This window comes from Ptychodera flava, chromosome 11 (assembly GCF_041260155.1).
Source record: "Ptychodera flava strain L36383 chromosome 11, AS_Pfla_20210202, whole genome shotgun sequence".
NCBI lineage: Eukaryota > Metazoa > Hemichordata > Enteropneusta > Ptychoderidae > Ptychodera > Ptychodera flava.
Window position 1 is genome coordinate 513,674 of NC_091938.1, and position 16,279 is coordinate 529,952.

A 16,279-nucleotide genomic window follows, 5' to 3' on the forward strand; every position below is an offset into this window, starting at 1 on the left:
AATTTTGTATTCCATCTAATTTGCATAAAACTTGACCGATCGAAAATCATTTCTCAAACTTTGTAGGCCATACTACCTAGATGCTACATACCGAATTTCAAGGAAATTGACCGGGTAATTTTTGAGAAGAAGATTTTTAAAGTATTATTAATCTTGTTTTTAAATGGCCTTTGACCTGCCCTATAGCTATGCAGCCAAGCTATGGCGATTCTGGCCTATTTAATAGTCCGAGGGGGCTTTTGTTCTAGTGAACAATGACGGGTAGGGGACCAATAGGCACACGACAATTTTGAGTATGAACTTGACCTTTGACACTGGCATGTTCCTGCATCTCATTATTTTTGCACATATTTAATTCTGGCCTTCAAAAGAGACCTAGAGGTTTGAGGGCTTTTCAATAACATGAGCTATAGCCAGTGCTGTACCGGTACATTTTTCAGGATCCTCAGATGCTGACTCAGACGACTCTTTTCAATTTTAACCACCTGTTGTTATTGGAATACCCCTCCCATGAATAACATAATATACAGCTCAAAAAATTACTAATTTGAATCGACAGCAATGAAGTGAATACAGATTTTATGCTGGTGCTTTGCACTACTATGCTGTTAAATTTGAACTCGACCCCAGTACACTTTTATATGCCTATAAATCAGTAGCCACAAGGGCTAGAGTCTTCATTTTTGGTGAGATGCTAGACTTTATGGTGTCACATCATGTGTCATTAATTATGTGCATATCTAATTCTGGGCAAGCCAATAGAGCTAGAGGTCTGATTTTGGTATACAGGGATAACTATGGGAGCAAAGATTTCTGACAAATTGTGTCACGTGACCTCCTGGACCTTTGACCTCTAATGTACTTATATGCCTATAAATCAGTAGCCACAAGGGCTAGAGCCTTCACATTTAGTAAGATGGTAGTCCTTAAAGGCGGAGCCTCCCTTTAAAAGGACGCGAAGCTATGGCGGCGTTCATTGTGTAAGTAGACACCAAACAGGCAACATGCGGGCACATGCTCCAGAAAATGACACTTTTTAGCTTTCCCCAGCCGCAAAAACGCAGAGAGACTGACAAGCGGTCAGCGCGAAGTTGCTGCGGATTGAACTCTTTGGTTATATTCAAAGTCTAACGCGACTGGAAGACAATTTTTTAGTAAATTCAAGTGTTTGTGGTGGGGAATCAATGACCGTTGGCTATTTGAACCGACCGTCAATCAAACGCTTGTATAAACTCTGTTTGCAGGATTAGCAAAAGGTGACAAAAGGTGGCAAAAGGTTGAGATCAGTTTGTGTAATTTGTAATTTGATACACAGTCATATCTATTGGAACAAAGATTTTTGAAAATGTTACATGACCTTGATGACCTTTGACCTCAAATACACTTACATGCCTTTAAATCATTAGCAACAACAGCTATAAAGTTCATATTTGGTGGCATGGTAGACCTTATGGTGCCACGTCATATGCCTCATTAATTATGTACATATCTAATTCTAGGCTAGCCAATAGAGATAGAGGTCTCATTTTTGGTACACAGGCATATCTATGGGAGCAAATATTTTTGACAGAATGTAACGTGGCCTTGATGACCATTGACCTCAAATACACTTCTGCACCTATAAATCACTAGCCACAACAGCTATATAATGCATATTTAATAGCATACGGCTAGTTTTCAATCGGGTTCGAACCCACAACATACGGCATCATGGTAGACGTTATGGTGCAACATCATGTGCTTCGTTTATTATGCACATATCTAATTCTAGGCTATCCAATAGAGCTAGAGGTCTGATTTTTACCAGATAGGGATATGTATGGAAGTATGCCTATAAATCAGTAGCAACAGCTGTAAAGTTCATATTTGTTAGCATGGTCACAGGTCCAGTAGGCATAATTTGTGATGATTTTTTCCTATTATTGTCATAAAAAATAATTATGAATATTAATAAATTATTAATATGAATGTTAGAGAATATTAAAGCATTTTTACACACAATGTCGTCTACTTTGTGTAAATGCTGTCTGGAAACTCCATTGTTGTGATAATTATGATTATTAATAAATTATGATTATGATTAATAAAGTCATATTTTACACATTGTAATGTGCTTATGTGAACAACCCTCTGGAAACCCTTATATAGTTTCACAATCTATGCCAAAATATACAAGTGACACCATTGCCCAGGTTCAGTCTGCGGCGAGAGTTACCATTGCCCAGGTTCAGTCTACGGCGAGAGTTACTACACAGTGTATATAATGAGAAGGTAGCCAGCTCCACTCGACAGTAAACTGACATACCCATGAATTACCTCCGTTTTCTTCACTTCTGCATGTTGATTCTCAAAATTCTCCCGGTGTTGGCAAGTCTATAAATCAGCCATCAAATCTACCCAGTTTTGGCCACTTAGACGGAAAATTTGTGAAGTTTGAGGCTGCGAGAAGGTATATATCGCCAATGAAATGATGCAGCCTTACCGGAATCGACAGCATCCGGGATCTTTTAGGGCCGTTTGCGAAATTTGAATGTAGCCGCCAAGCGGGGCCGAGGGCGGAGCCATGATTTAACGTTATTAGATATGCTGACATAATTGATCGTACGGCCTATGAACGCTCGTGACCTTTGATTAGACCTCTCATCAGTTGACCCGAATGTACATGTGTCTGATCAACATCAGAACGTGGAATGAGTTTCATTTTTCTAGTTGGACGATGTATTTTTCGAACTTTATAGCAGTTGTAAGGTTGCTCCAAAGTAGCTTACTGGGTATACGATCAATGGAGGTGGTAGCTTCAGCGAAACGGGGACAGCATCAACTGAACAAACGTCAAATACAGCAGTAGGCAGCTCAATATAGATTGCTGCGATCGTGTTTGCCAGCATTATATACACCTTATCCATATTATTTGATGACACCGTCATCACGTACGTCCATTACAAACATCCAGATTCCGACGACAGTGAGCACACCGTCATCAACTGTGACCGACTTCTCTGCCCCTCCTCCGCCAAACACATCAGCGACTAATCCGTAGCAATTAAAATGTTTCCACTAGCTGTGATATTTGACCGTGGCGGTGACCTTTGATTTGAACGCGTTCGCCGCTGCGATATCACAGCTAGGTTTCCACGGTATCCACCTATTCCCGAAGAACCTCCGCCATGTGCACACCGTACCCACAAATACCTTGAATAGCAAGGAACACGACTAACACTTCCAGGCTTACAAACGTGCTGACATTTTCTTGCCCGTTCTCGTTTCAAAATTTTAGTGTTTTTTCCATAGACCCAGCTGCATCCGTGTGTAGCGTCAATTGTTTTTCCCGAAGACAGAAAGTCCTCGCTTCAGTTTCTGAGTGTGATAAAACTGCAGAGCTTCGGTTAGGATTTCCAAATCTGCGTAAGGCTGTTCGCAAATTGTTTTTCTATTTGCGTAAAATGTACAAAAAATGCGTACAACATGACTACATGTAAGTACCTATAAACAGCTGTCTACGCGATATCGAAAACCGGTTCAAAAGTCAATAAATAAAGTGTTCAATAAACAACATCAGTGACAATGTTTTTCTTTGATATTAGTTTCACAATTTGTTCTATTTTCTGTCGACGATTTTCATTTCTTACTAATTATTTAGACTACAACTTCCCACTATTGCCTTCGCTGCTTGACCTATCATCGCTGCTCTGAAGTCAAATTCACTTAGTCTCGGGCCTTCCATGGTTATCACCATCAGATCATTTAGATCAGGCATAGTCACTTAGACAGCTACGTTTCGATTTTGTAATCCTGTTTTGGGTACTGAACCCACGCGCTCACACGGGACAGATGAGACTGGAATCACGGCTGCAATTATGGCCAATTTTGCAATATTCTGGTATAAGTTTGCGGACCGGCATAAAACTATTGTTATAGTCTGCGTAGCATTAACTTAAACTTGATATTCGACTAGGAGATCTTCATGGTTTACAAGTATGCATTGGGCGCAGCGGGAAAAAAACATTTTTTTGCCGCAATAACGACGAACTCTATTGAACTTGTTACATTTTTATTGGTACAGACTTGAAGGAAAACGTGATTGACAGGATGTAGGACAAAATATTGCTAAATTATAAACATTTTTATCAGCAAACAATTTATTTTAAGTCCTGGATAAACTTCACATTGAAGGGATGCGTATCGGAAAATCGCAGACGTCATTTTACTTTGCGTACTTCAAAGTAATAACATGCTTGAAATATACGCAGGATTTTGCGTTAACGGAAGCTCTGTAATAAAACTATTGATAATATTATTAAAATTTCACTTTTTCTCAGTATTTTTTGCAAGACATGGATATATTTGTCTAACATATTCATAAAAAAGTAACAGGTCCTCGTAACGCCAGCACGCGTACGCCTTTTTATAAAAAGATATCGATTTCAAGGTACATTGTCTGTGCTTTGTCTGTAAAACACGTCCGTGACTGCGTTTTTAATATTTTGTTGGGCAGCAAAATAGACGACAGTCAACGCTGCCTGTATTTTCATTGTAAAGCTCTGAAAATCACAAGTTCAATTGGAAGGTGACTGCGTGTTTGTACGTACGTACGCTGTTTTAAGGTCTCCTCGCCAAGTCGCTGAACTTGACATATTTTCACAATGTCAACCGGGTATCTATCATAAACAAACGCATCTGCAACCCGTCATCTGTTTGTAATCACACATACATAGCTTGGACCGTTGACTTGAGGCACCTCCATCCTTAGACAGACCATGAAGTAATCGTACAGTGTAAGTCTGTAAGTGTAACTTTCATGTGTAAAAAAGGTCACAAGCGTTCATTGGCCGTACGTTCAATTATGTCAGCATATCTAATAACGTTAAATCATGGCTCCGCCCTCGGCCCCGCTTGGCGGCTACATTCAAATTTCGCAAACGGCCCTAAAAGATCCCGGATGCTGTCGATTCCGCTGAGGCCGCATCATTTCATTGGCGATATATACCTTCTCGCAGCCTCAAACTTCACAAATTTTCCGTCTAAGTGGCCAAAACTGGGTAGATTTGATGGCTGATTTATAGACTTGCCAATACCGGAGAAATTTTGAGAATCAACATGCAGAAGTGAAGAAAACGGAGGTAATTCATGGGTATGTCAGTTTACTGTCGAGTGGAGCTGGCTACCTTCTCATTATATACACTGTGTAGTAACTCTCGCCGTAGACTGAACCTGGGCAATGGTAACTCTCGCCGTAGACTGAACCTGGGCAATGGTGTCACTTGTATATTTTGGCATAGATTGTGAAACTATATAAGGGTTTCCAGAGGGTTGTTCATATAAGCACATTACAATGTGTAAAATATGACTTTATTAATCATAATCATAATTTATTAGGCCCCTAATAATCATAATTATCACAACAATGGAGTTTCCAGACAGCATTTACACAAAGTAGATGACATTGTGTGTAAAAATGTTTTAATATTCCGTAACATTCATATTAATAATTTATTAATATTCATAATTATTTTTATGACAATAATAGGAAAAAAATCATCACAAATTATGCCTACTGGACCTGTGGCATGGTAAACCTTTGGTGCCACATCAAGTGCCTCATTAATTATGTGCATATGTAATTCTGGGCTAGGTAATAGAGCTAGAGGTCTGATTTTTGGTACACAGGGATTACTATGGGAGCAAATATTTTTGGCAAAATATCACGTGACTTTGATGACCTTTGACCTCAAGTATACTTATATGCGTGTAAATCAGTAGCCACCAGGGCTATAAGGTTAATATTTGGTAGGATGGTAGATCTTATGATCCAACGTCATGTAATTCATTAATTATGTGCATGTCTAATTCCGGGCTATTTAATTGAATGAGGGATCTTATTTTTGGTATGCAGGGATAACTATGAGAGGAAAGATTTTTGACAAAATGTCATATGACTTCCATAACCTTTGACCCAAAATATACTTATTTGCCTCGAATTCAGTAGCCACAAGGGCTAATATCTTCATTTTTGGTGTGATGGTAGACCTTATAGTGCCACATTCTTTACCTCACTAATTGTGCAAATATTTAAGTTTGAGCTAGCCAATAAACCTAGTGATGTGATTTTTGGTTGACAGAAGTACAATAGTAACAAAGTTTTTGCTGCAAAAAAGATATGTAATTGAGATGACCTATGCCCTCTCTGATGACATTTGCCTCCTTTTTCCCAATTAAGATTGCTTTGGCCCCGGCATCGCTGCTTGCATCTATATTTCCTATATTTCTTATTCTTCTTCCCTTTTTTGCCATCCTAGAACTTCAAAACTGTTGCGCGCAGCCTTTTCACACTTTCAGGGCTTATTAAGTCCACCGAGCTCTAGTGCACAAGACTCTTTCATCACAGTGGGTCATGTGACTTGGCTGCCAACTGGGATTCAAATTTTGTGTTCTACCTAATTTGCATAAAACTTGACCAATCAAAACGCCGTGAACAAATTTTTGTAAAAGATAGGACTGAGATGCCATATGCCAAATTTCAGGTTCATTGACCTTGCCGTTTTTGAGAAGAAGATTTTTAAGTGATTCAACTGATATTTTTCCGTAACCATTAATTATGCAAAATCGATGTATCAGGAACTACAGGGTTTGGTTCTTTGTTCATAGGGCAAATACAGGACCAAAAAAAATTTTCACAATTTTTTTATGACCTTGAATGACTTTTGACCTACTTTCACGTATCATGGCTCCCATTCAAAAACCATTGCACCAAATAACTTGCAATTTTACACGTAGGCAAAACTCAAAGACAATATTTATTTACTTTTTTACCATGCTGACTGGTCATATGACCCTGCAGTTCTTCAACGGAAACTTTGAAATTAATCTCATTAGCATACAAATGAATCAATCAAAGTACTGTTAACAACTTTTGTAGACACCATAGGTCAAGGCTCCTTATTGCCAAATCTCAAGGTCACAGGCAATTTCGATTAAGAGAAGAAGATTTTTAAAGTATTATTTTTCACGTTTTTCAATGATCTTTGATCTGTGCTATACCTATGCAGCCAAGCTATGGCAATGGCTTATTCTGATGAATGTAAGAGTTCGGGAGGGCTACTGTCTAATGAACTCTAAAATTTTGGGATGTCCTCTGACCTTTGACCCTGGCAAAGTACTGTACCTCATTAATTATGCACATATCTTATAATAAGGTTCCCAGTGGAGCTAGAGGTCTAATTTTTAGTACATAGGGATAGCTATGGACTACAATTTTTTTGACAAAATGTCACATGAGTCGATGACCTTTGACCTCAAATATACATATATGTCCATAACTCAGTAACCATAAATGCTACCTGCTTCATATTTGGTATGATGGAAGACTTTTTGATGACACATCCTATACTTCATTAATTATGCGCATATCTAATTCTGGGCTGACCAATAGAGATAGAGGTCGGATTTTCGGTATATAGGGATAACAATGGAATACAATTTTTTGACAAAATGTCAGATAACCCCGATGACCCTTGACCTCAAATATACATATATGTCCATAACTTAGCAATTACAGCTGTTATCCGCTTCATATTTGGTATGATGGGAGACTTTATGATGGCACATCCTGTACCTCATTAATTATGTGCAGATCTAATTTTGGGCTGACCAATGGAGATAAAGGTCTTATTTTTGGTGCATAGGGATAACTATGGAATACAATTTTTCGACAAAATGTCACATGAACCCTATGACCTTTGACCTCAAATATACATATGTGTCCATAACTCAGTAAACACTAGTATTACACCCTTCATATTTGGTTTGATGGGAGATGTAATGGTGGCATATCCTGGACCTCATTGAATATGTGCATATCTAATTCTGGGCTTGCCAATAGAGGTAGAGGTCTGATTTGCAGTAAATTGGGATAACTTTGGACTACAATTGTTTTGACAAAATGTGACATGACCTAAATGACCTTTGACCTCACCGTTGTAATAACGCAACTCATTATCATAATGGATGGTTTCTGAACATAGAAAGCGGTGAATCTCAGTCTGATGCCGTTAATGGCTTTGCTCACGGACCATTCAGCGATGCGGATGTCGTTCCATTATGATAATGAGTAGCGGTATTGCAACGGTGGACACCAGAAACGCCGAGTTTGTCAAAAAACGGCAGATTTCTCCTAAAGTTTTTATTTTATCATGACATGAGAGTGTTTTTTGACAGTACAGAGCCATCCGTGTCGAACGAGGTAACTGACTGTAGGATTCGTGTTTATTTTGGACTAGAACGGGCAGTTTATTTGCATGCCGGATAAGTCTGTTTCTCACCTTGGTGATAAGGCTACAGAACAGAATGTTGGAACGTAGCATAAACTACACTTTTAGAAACTACCCAGTCAACATAACGCCTGTGTTCATTTCACAGAAAGGGATGCCCAATCAAATTTCGCTCTCCACAGACAGAGTTAACTTTCACTTTATCAATATTTCTTGATCATTTTTCACAAGCTGCCGTCAAATGTTGTTGTTTAGATGGTAAACAAGGCCTCGAGTGTGTCGTGATTCGTAGGGGATCGTGGTTTAAATTAGAGAACCACCTAGGTGTCGGTGGTTCTTGGTTTCGAATCACCTCGGGCCTACGGCCCTCGGCGTTTCAAAAAACCAAGAACCACCTCGATGTCGGTGGTTCTTTATTACATAACCTTCCAAATTGTATGGACGTCTGATCTCGACAAGGCTTCGTGGTATACTGCGTCCCCGTGCTTGCAACACTTCCGTATCATGTGGTGTTTTCCTGTTGGCTTCTTCTAGAATCCGAAACTTTATCTCCATAGTTATCAGAAAAATCGCCATGACTGACATAAAAAGACGTATTATGTATATGTGTGTCTATTGCAACAGTTGTCAACCATTACATACTTCACCTTTGAATGTGATAGACTGCATCAAAGTGTGTTCAAATGCATGTGTTATGTGATATCTATTACAAGCCAAGGCCCATAGAGGCTATTAAATGCCGTATGTACACTCATTCTTGCCTGCCACATTGAACCAAATGTGAGCAAATTGTCATTGACGTTATGTTTCAAAATGTTGTCTTCCATACGTCATTAGTGTGGCTTGCGTTCAGCATAGGTGACCTTGTAAATTGTCTCTGTTCCATATTAATACTTTATGTCCGGTTAGATAGTGAAGACTTTTTTCAAACATCTGGGTCAATTTTTGCATATGAATTAGACTTGGAAGAAAAGAGTGAAGCGAGGCTTGGTTCAATATTGTGTATAGACTCTGCGGTGAAAATTGTACCCAAAGGCTTTAAACCCAATAGACTGTGTACTCACTTGATGTCTTTTCATAGTTTTACTTCCAACTGGGTGATATTATACCTCAGATTGATGTCTTGTTTAAAAGTTTAACTTTTTCAAATACTTTTTTGACCCAATACGTAAAACAAAATGACTTTAAATGAGCTTTCGTTGCACACCTAGAGACCAATAGTACTGTTTGAGAAGGTAGGAAGAATCAAAGAATTTTAAGCCTCCATCGCAAAGAGTAACATTTTTGGAGAAAATTATTGACTGAGACTTTCCCTACTTTCTTTCATCAATCTAGTTCCAGTATATATGCAAGCCCCCTGCTACTGCTTAGAAGTCCACCCGCAGGATACATTTTTATAGAGGTATTTAGTAGGAGAATGCATTCCTTTCCATACATTTACAATAAGTGTCATTTTGTCAGATGTATCCCTGCTTCTAAGACACGCACAATTCTCATTCAGCAGCAGAGTTTACATTCTCTCCCAGTCATTCTCGTTAAATTTTTTAAAGTTTGGTCTTTTATTTCATAGAGTCTCGCATGATACCAGTTATATCAGGCCATTTAAAAAGTACAGCATGGTCATTGACTGTTGCCATGTTTGAATAGGCGTTTACATACAATCATTGTTCATGTATTTGAGTAGAGTGAAATGTTGGCCTCCCAGTACAGAATCATGGTCACAATTTAGAAGACCACACAATTTACCAAGTCTTCCAGGTAGCAAATTTTTAAACGGTTTAAATACTGTAAAACATGTCTTTTTAGATAGCGTCCTTTTTAGCTAATTTAGCTAATTTAAGATGCCGTTAATTTATACTTTCTCGATATTTACTAGGGTCGAGATGTCTTTTTATCTAAATTAGAAACCCGCTGATTGAAGTAAAGTCCTGAATCGAGAAAAAAACATGGGACCAATTAAACATCTGTACAGTAATCTCCTCTCAAGCTATTTTAAGCTATATTAGCAATTATTTAATGTTCTTCAGATGTGTTTCTCATTCGAAAGCAGATCAGCGATTTACCCGAGTAGACATTTTCAGTAGAGATGCATCCCTGCACATTAACAACAAGTGTCTTTGAATATTAACCATAAACAAATATTACATATAAGGGGCAGTATAAGAAACTCTTTATCTTTTAGAGGGGGAGCAAGGATTTAGGGTATTTCAGATATGTTTTTTATTTGCCTTCACGAGGTTTGACACGGGTGGTTAAAGTATCACAGGGATTGTTTTTATTGTGGCCATCCTATATGGGTCGAAAAAATTTATTACGGTGTGGATACTTACGTCAATTTTATTGCATTCCCCTTACCTTCCTTTTGAGAAGAGAAACTCATCAGTTTCCGTGCGTTTACTGATTAGTTTGTTTTTGTCGCATTTCCCCTTTTATCTTTAGAAGCGTAACTCACCAGCTTCCGTGAATTTATTGAATATTGAATATTCTGTTTTTGACGCATTCCCCTTACTTTTATCTTTCGAAGCGAAACTCATCAGATTCCATGATTGTATTAGTTATTCTTTTTTGATGCATTCCCCCTTTCTTTTATCTGTAGAAGCGAAACTCTCAGTTTCCATGCGTTTTTACTTATATGGCATATACAAAAACACTCAAAGGTGTACATTAATGAATGTCTTGTTTTGAAGCGCTGGATGTAACCATAAACCTCTGACCAGCGCTGGCTCTACACTTTCCTGTTGATAAATTTAGATTCTTCTGGTCATGATGTACCACGGGATGGCATATCCTGTGTACTGTGCCGCCAACTGGTAAATTTCGTCAGTTTTCCAAACTCATCGCAAAACATATATACTTATCGTACATGTTTTTGTTGTTCTGTAGCCCTGCGTACAGGTCTGTGCACGTGTGTTCCCAGCATTATATGGCCTCTACCACAGCCCTGCAACGGTCTATAAAGAGAACTGAGGTCTCTGTGGTCTGGATCTGGACCGCAATGAAGAAACGGTCTTTTTGGCCGAAATTCTGCTCTATTGGGGCAAAATCCTTTCCCTGCCTACCTATACCTCCTAACCAATTCCAGAAAAGATGCGATTAACTTCTCCTAACGTCCAAAACCACTCATTTTCTGAAACATAACGTACTCGACAAGTTGTTTACCCATGGAGATCCCCATTTTGAATCTCGCTGCAGAGACCCCGGTTATCTCCACAGACCGTTGCATGGCTGTGGTGGAGGCCGTAGAACACCAGGAATACAGAGACCTCTACTCAGGGCTACATGCTCTGTTGCTGCTCTAGAGAGGTTAACGCCAGTCTCGGACTTGTTGGCCCTGCTAGAGAAATAAATTTGGCTGAGCTTCGGTCGGTTATTATTCTGCCGTCTCGAAACATCGGTTACACAAGCAACATTTCGGTGAAATTCCAAAGTCAATTTGTTTTTCCATAACTCAATACAAAACTTTGTAAAATTTGACCCCTCCCCCTTCAATCATTGATTGTAAAATTTGACCCCCCTAAAAAGCAGTTTTGTAAAAGTCAACCCCCCCTGATTTCCACCGACCCCCCCTGTAAATTAACGAATGCTCCCTTAGTACGGAGTACCAAAACTAAACCAGCCCTCCGACACCGAATTAATTTAGTTCTTTAATTGTTAGTTCGGTGTTGTCTGGTCACACATCCAACTGACACCGGTTTAACTTTAATCCAGAGTCAGCTCCAGAGTAAACACACACGTGTAAACCCTACTTCGCTGTCATCTACTTCGCCATACACTTGAATTTTAAAGCTAACATTACTTCACTTGAGTTTATCAAGTTACAAAAGCAATCAACCGCCCTTCAATGCGAAATTCTTCTACACCCCAACCACTCCTCATTTAGTTTACTGTCCATGCTGGCGATTCATCTATGGTGCATGCTAGAAAGAGGATTAAGTTCAGTGTGCAGTGTGATATATTAAGCTTACTGTTTTCTGAAGATACTTGTTTATGGACAGTGATAGAGTTGGTAATGTTTGGTCACTATCTATAAAACTGTGCAATTTCTTAACTAGAGTAATAAGACAGGTCGTTATTTGAAGTTCGATGAAAATGTACACTTAAACATGACAGTGTCATTTACCCCCTTCCCCGGTTTTTTCAGTAATGTAATAGAAAGAAAAGATACTGATTTATGTGTTCATTATCTTTTTGTACACACATCATGTGACACTATTTCATTCTCTTTTATACAAAACTACCTCACTGATATGTTAAAGAAAATAGACATAGAATTTGCCCAAAAAACAGTTTGGTGCGGTGATTGTATATGTGAGACGTTTAGACCAGGGACCGCATTTGCATGTTTAAGGAATTTAATGGAATACGTCATTTATTAAACAAGGAATGTTTACTCCTGCCCAGTTCTCTTAGCTTGACTGGATGGAGATTGGATAGTAGACGCTTTTTCGTAATATTTCGGAGGTTGGAATTTTAATCTTTCGTGAGCGTCGATGTCGATGTGAAAGCCTTGGTCTTCTATCATTAAAATAATCGCAATCATACCAATCCATAATCCAATAACACTAGGTCAGAATTCATAAGACAATAGTTGTAAACATAGACACAAAATAGCACAGAACAGACTGTAAATAGACGGCACACAAACAAAGTCAAATTCATGAAAGAAAGATATATGGACCTCTGGCCAAAAGACCATGAAGTGATGTCAGGTGTTTCGAAGATAGTAAGCACATCCTGCCCCACATGTGGCACCTGCCATATATCAATCTGTAAGTCAGGTAGGTAGTGGTCACTAACTAAGGCCCAATGTCACTGATGCCATCAGCGATCGTTTATCGAAGAGAGATATTGTATTTATCTATCAGCTTGCGATACCTGCCAAAAAGCGAGCTAAAAGTTAGTGTGAGTAATATTTCGTATTGATTGAGCAGTCTGCGTCTAACAAACGAGTCAATATTGTAGGCATAATTCACCATCGTATGCAAAGAAGCTAGTATGCAAAGAAGGGCATGAATATTGCACGTATATGATTATGATATAGAGTAAAGAAAGTCTCAAGATCATTCTAATTGTGATGCACTCTCAAGGTTACCACATGAGAATTCTGATCTAGCTAGTGAGAGCAAGATATATCACATTCATGTTGTTGATGAAAATTTCCTGATAACTGCTATTGGTATAACCAAAGCTACCAGTACAGACCCTGTTCTGAGTAGGGTATATCAGTCTGTACAGACCGGGCGGTTAGATGGCTGTTTTGAGGAAAGTCTAAAGCCATATCTTACACGAAGGTTAGAGTTGTGAATTGAGCAAAGCTACATTCTGTGGGGAAGCAGAGTAATAAATCCTCTAGTTTTCAGAGAGAAAATTTCGAAGTGATTTTACTTGGATCAATTTGTTTGTGTTATACAAACAGTTTTACACGCACTTGTGTATGGTGGCCAATCACCGATAAAGAAATAGATGAAATAGTGAGAGAATGCACTGTTTGTCAGAGAGTGAGAATGTTATGATCAGTGTTGGTTACTTAGAGCGCCCTCTATGGCAAGCTCCTATCATCAGCTGTTTCTCTGGTTCCCGCACTTTTTACGGAGCAGCCATCTTGTTGTCCTTGATGTTCTGTAAACGTTGATGTTTAGACGGACTAGACGGATTAAAATAAGTCTACCGCACTCCACAACGCTTTAGCTTGAGTCAATAACATAACATGGTGACCCTGGACGTTGAAATCAGAAGACAAGTGATACCCAACAAGGAGAAATTGGCGTAAGTTGTCTCTGATGTTAACACAGTAAAACATCTCCGAATATTTGCAGCCTGACTCAATACTCTCAATCTCAAAGCACCATGGCAGATAAACTACCTGTGATGAACTGGGAATCGGATAACTCAGCTGAATCTTTCAAGCTGTTTCAGCAACGTATAGAGCTGTACTTTGTTGTTAAAAATGTGAAAAGTGAAGAAAAAGCTGCAAATATCTTGTTAGCAACAGGCGAGGAAGGATTGCGTAAATTCAACAGCTGGGATTTGTCGAGTGACGAAAAAAAAGACCCAGAAGTAATTTTCAAGAAATTCGGAGAATCCATCGAGCCTGCAGAAAATTTCAGAATAAGCAGACTAAAATTAAGTACTCTACGACAGAAACCTGGTGAATCCCTGGACTCATTCGTCAGCAAATGCAAACTGCTGGCAAAGAAGTGCGAATTCCAACCAAAGGAACTCCAGGAAAGAATTATAGAATTAATCATTGCAGCCACACCAATACTAGAGTTCTAGAAAGAGCTTTTAGCAAAACCCAAGGAATACAAACTCGACGAAGCCACCTGAAGCCAGTCTGAACCACCTGCCAAGGAAATGTCCAGCTTTTGGCCAAGATTGCAGGAAGTGTGGAAAACGCAACCACTGGGCAAGAAAATGTCGTTCTTCAGCCTCAAGCACGCTACTGTCTCAGCAACATGACAAGAAAACACATGAAGTTAGAACAGAGTGTGATTCTGACAACCCAGACCACTATGGGTTTGATGAATGTACTCTGGGTGAGAAAGATAAGTTTGCTGTCATCAAGCTGTCCACACCCAGAGGGAAAAGACGTCTAAAAGCAAAGGTTGATACCGGTGCTCAAGCAAATATCCTGAATTATGCAACATATCGGTCACTTTTTGGTACACATCACAAGGCTAGTACAACTGATGTTTGTCTTAGTGGTTACGGTGACAAACCCTTTCAGTGCCACGGAAGAGTAACAGTGCCAACTGTTGAGCATCAAAACACTTGTGCTGCGAATGTTGAATTCTTCGTATCAGAGCACGGAAACAATCTACTTGGCCTAAATTTGTGTTGCAAGCTAAGACTTGTCAGTTTCCCTTGTGACAAGCATGAGTGCTGTGAGAAGTTTGACATTGAGGAGATCATATCATACACCAGCAAGGAGCAACTCATCAAAGACAACGCTGATGTATTTGAAGGTGTCGGAAAAATCCAAAAGGAACACAAAATCCAACTTGCAAATGATGCAACACCCACCATTAATGCAACCAGAAGAACGCCAGATGCATTGAAAGAACCCCTCAGGCATGAGCTCGACCGACTGATGGAAATTGGCATCATCAAAGAGGTACACGAGCCAACTGACTGGGTCAACAACGTCGTGCTTGTCACCAAACCCAACGGATCTCTACGCATATGCCTTGACCCCCGGGAGCTAAACAAGTTCATTAAAAGACCACACTACTATGCAAAAACTCTTGATGATATATTGCCAGATCTCAAGAATGCAAAATACTTCTCAACGTTTGATCTCAGGAATGCATATTGGAACATTCCACTCGACAAAGAATCGCAACTTCTCACAACGTTCAGTACTATCTATGGCAGATACTGCTTCACACGATTGCCTTTTGGGTTGATATCTGCTCAAGACGTGTTTCAAGTCGAACTTGATCAAATCTGTGGACCGATCGACAACGTTTACTGCATCAAAGATGATATACTTGTAGCTGCTGAAACCAGAAAGCAGCATGACTTGGCAACTCAAAATCTTATGATAGCATGCAGACAGAACAATGTCAAACTAAATGGCGAAAAGTGTCACTTTAACATGGGCAGAGTCAAACTGTTCGGACACATCCTCAGCAAAGATGGTATAGCGCCTGACCCATCTAAAGTGGAAGCTATCCAGAAGCTCGAAGCACCAAAAAACAAACAAGAGCTGCAGTCACTCCTCGACTTGTGAACTACTTATCAAAGTTTGTGAAACTGAGCCAACTGACTGAACCCCTCCGAAGACTACTTCAGAAAGATGTTGTCTTCACCTGGTGTGAGAGCCATGACCAAGCACTGCTTAGAATAAAACAAGCCATTGCCAAAGCACCAGTACTTGCCTACTTCGATTCAAGCAAGAAATCGTGATTCAGTGTGATGCGTCGAGCAAAGGTCTTGGTGCTGTAATACTGCAAGATGGTAAACCCATTCACTATGCTTCGAAGGCTCTAACTCCTGCTGAGACTAACTAA

At 39.4% G+C, this 16,279-nt stretch overlaps 1 protein-coding gene across 1 annotated transcript in view; it reads left to right on the top strand.

Moving 5' to 3' along the window:
- Positions 1 to 16,279, top strand: part of LOC139143203 (restin homolog) — a 53,012-nt gene that overhangs the window by 14,301 nt on the left and 22,432 nt on the right. The gene's annotated exons all lie outside the window — the stretch shown is intronic.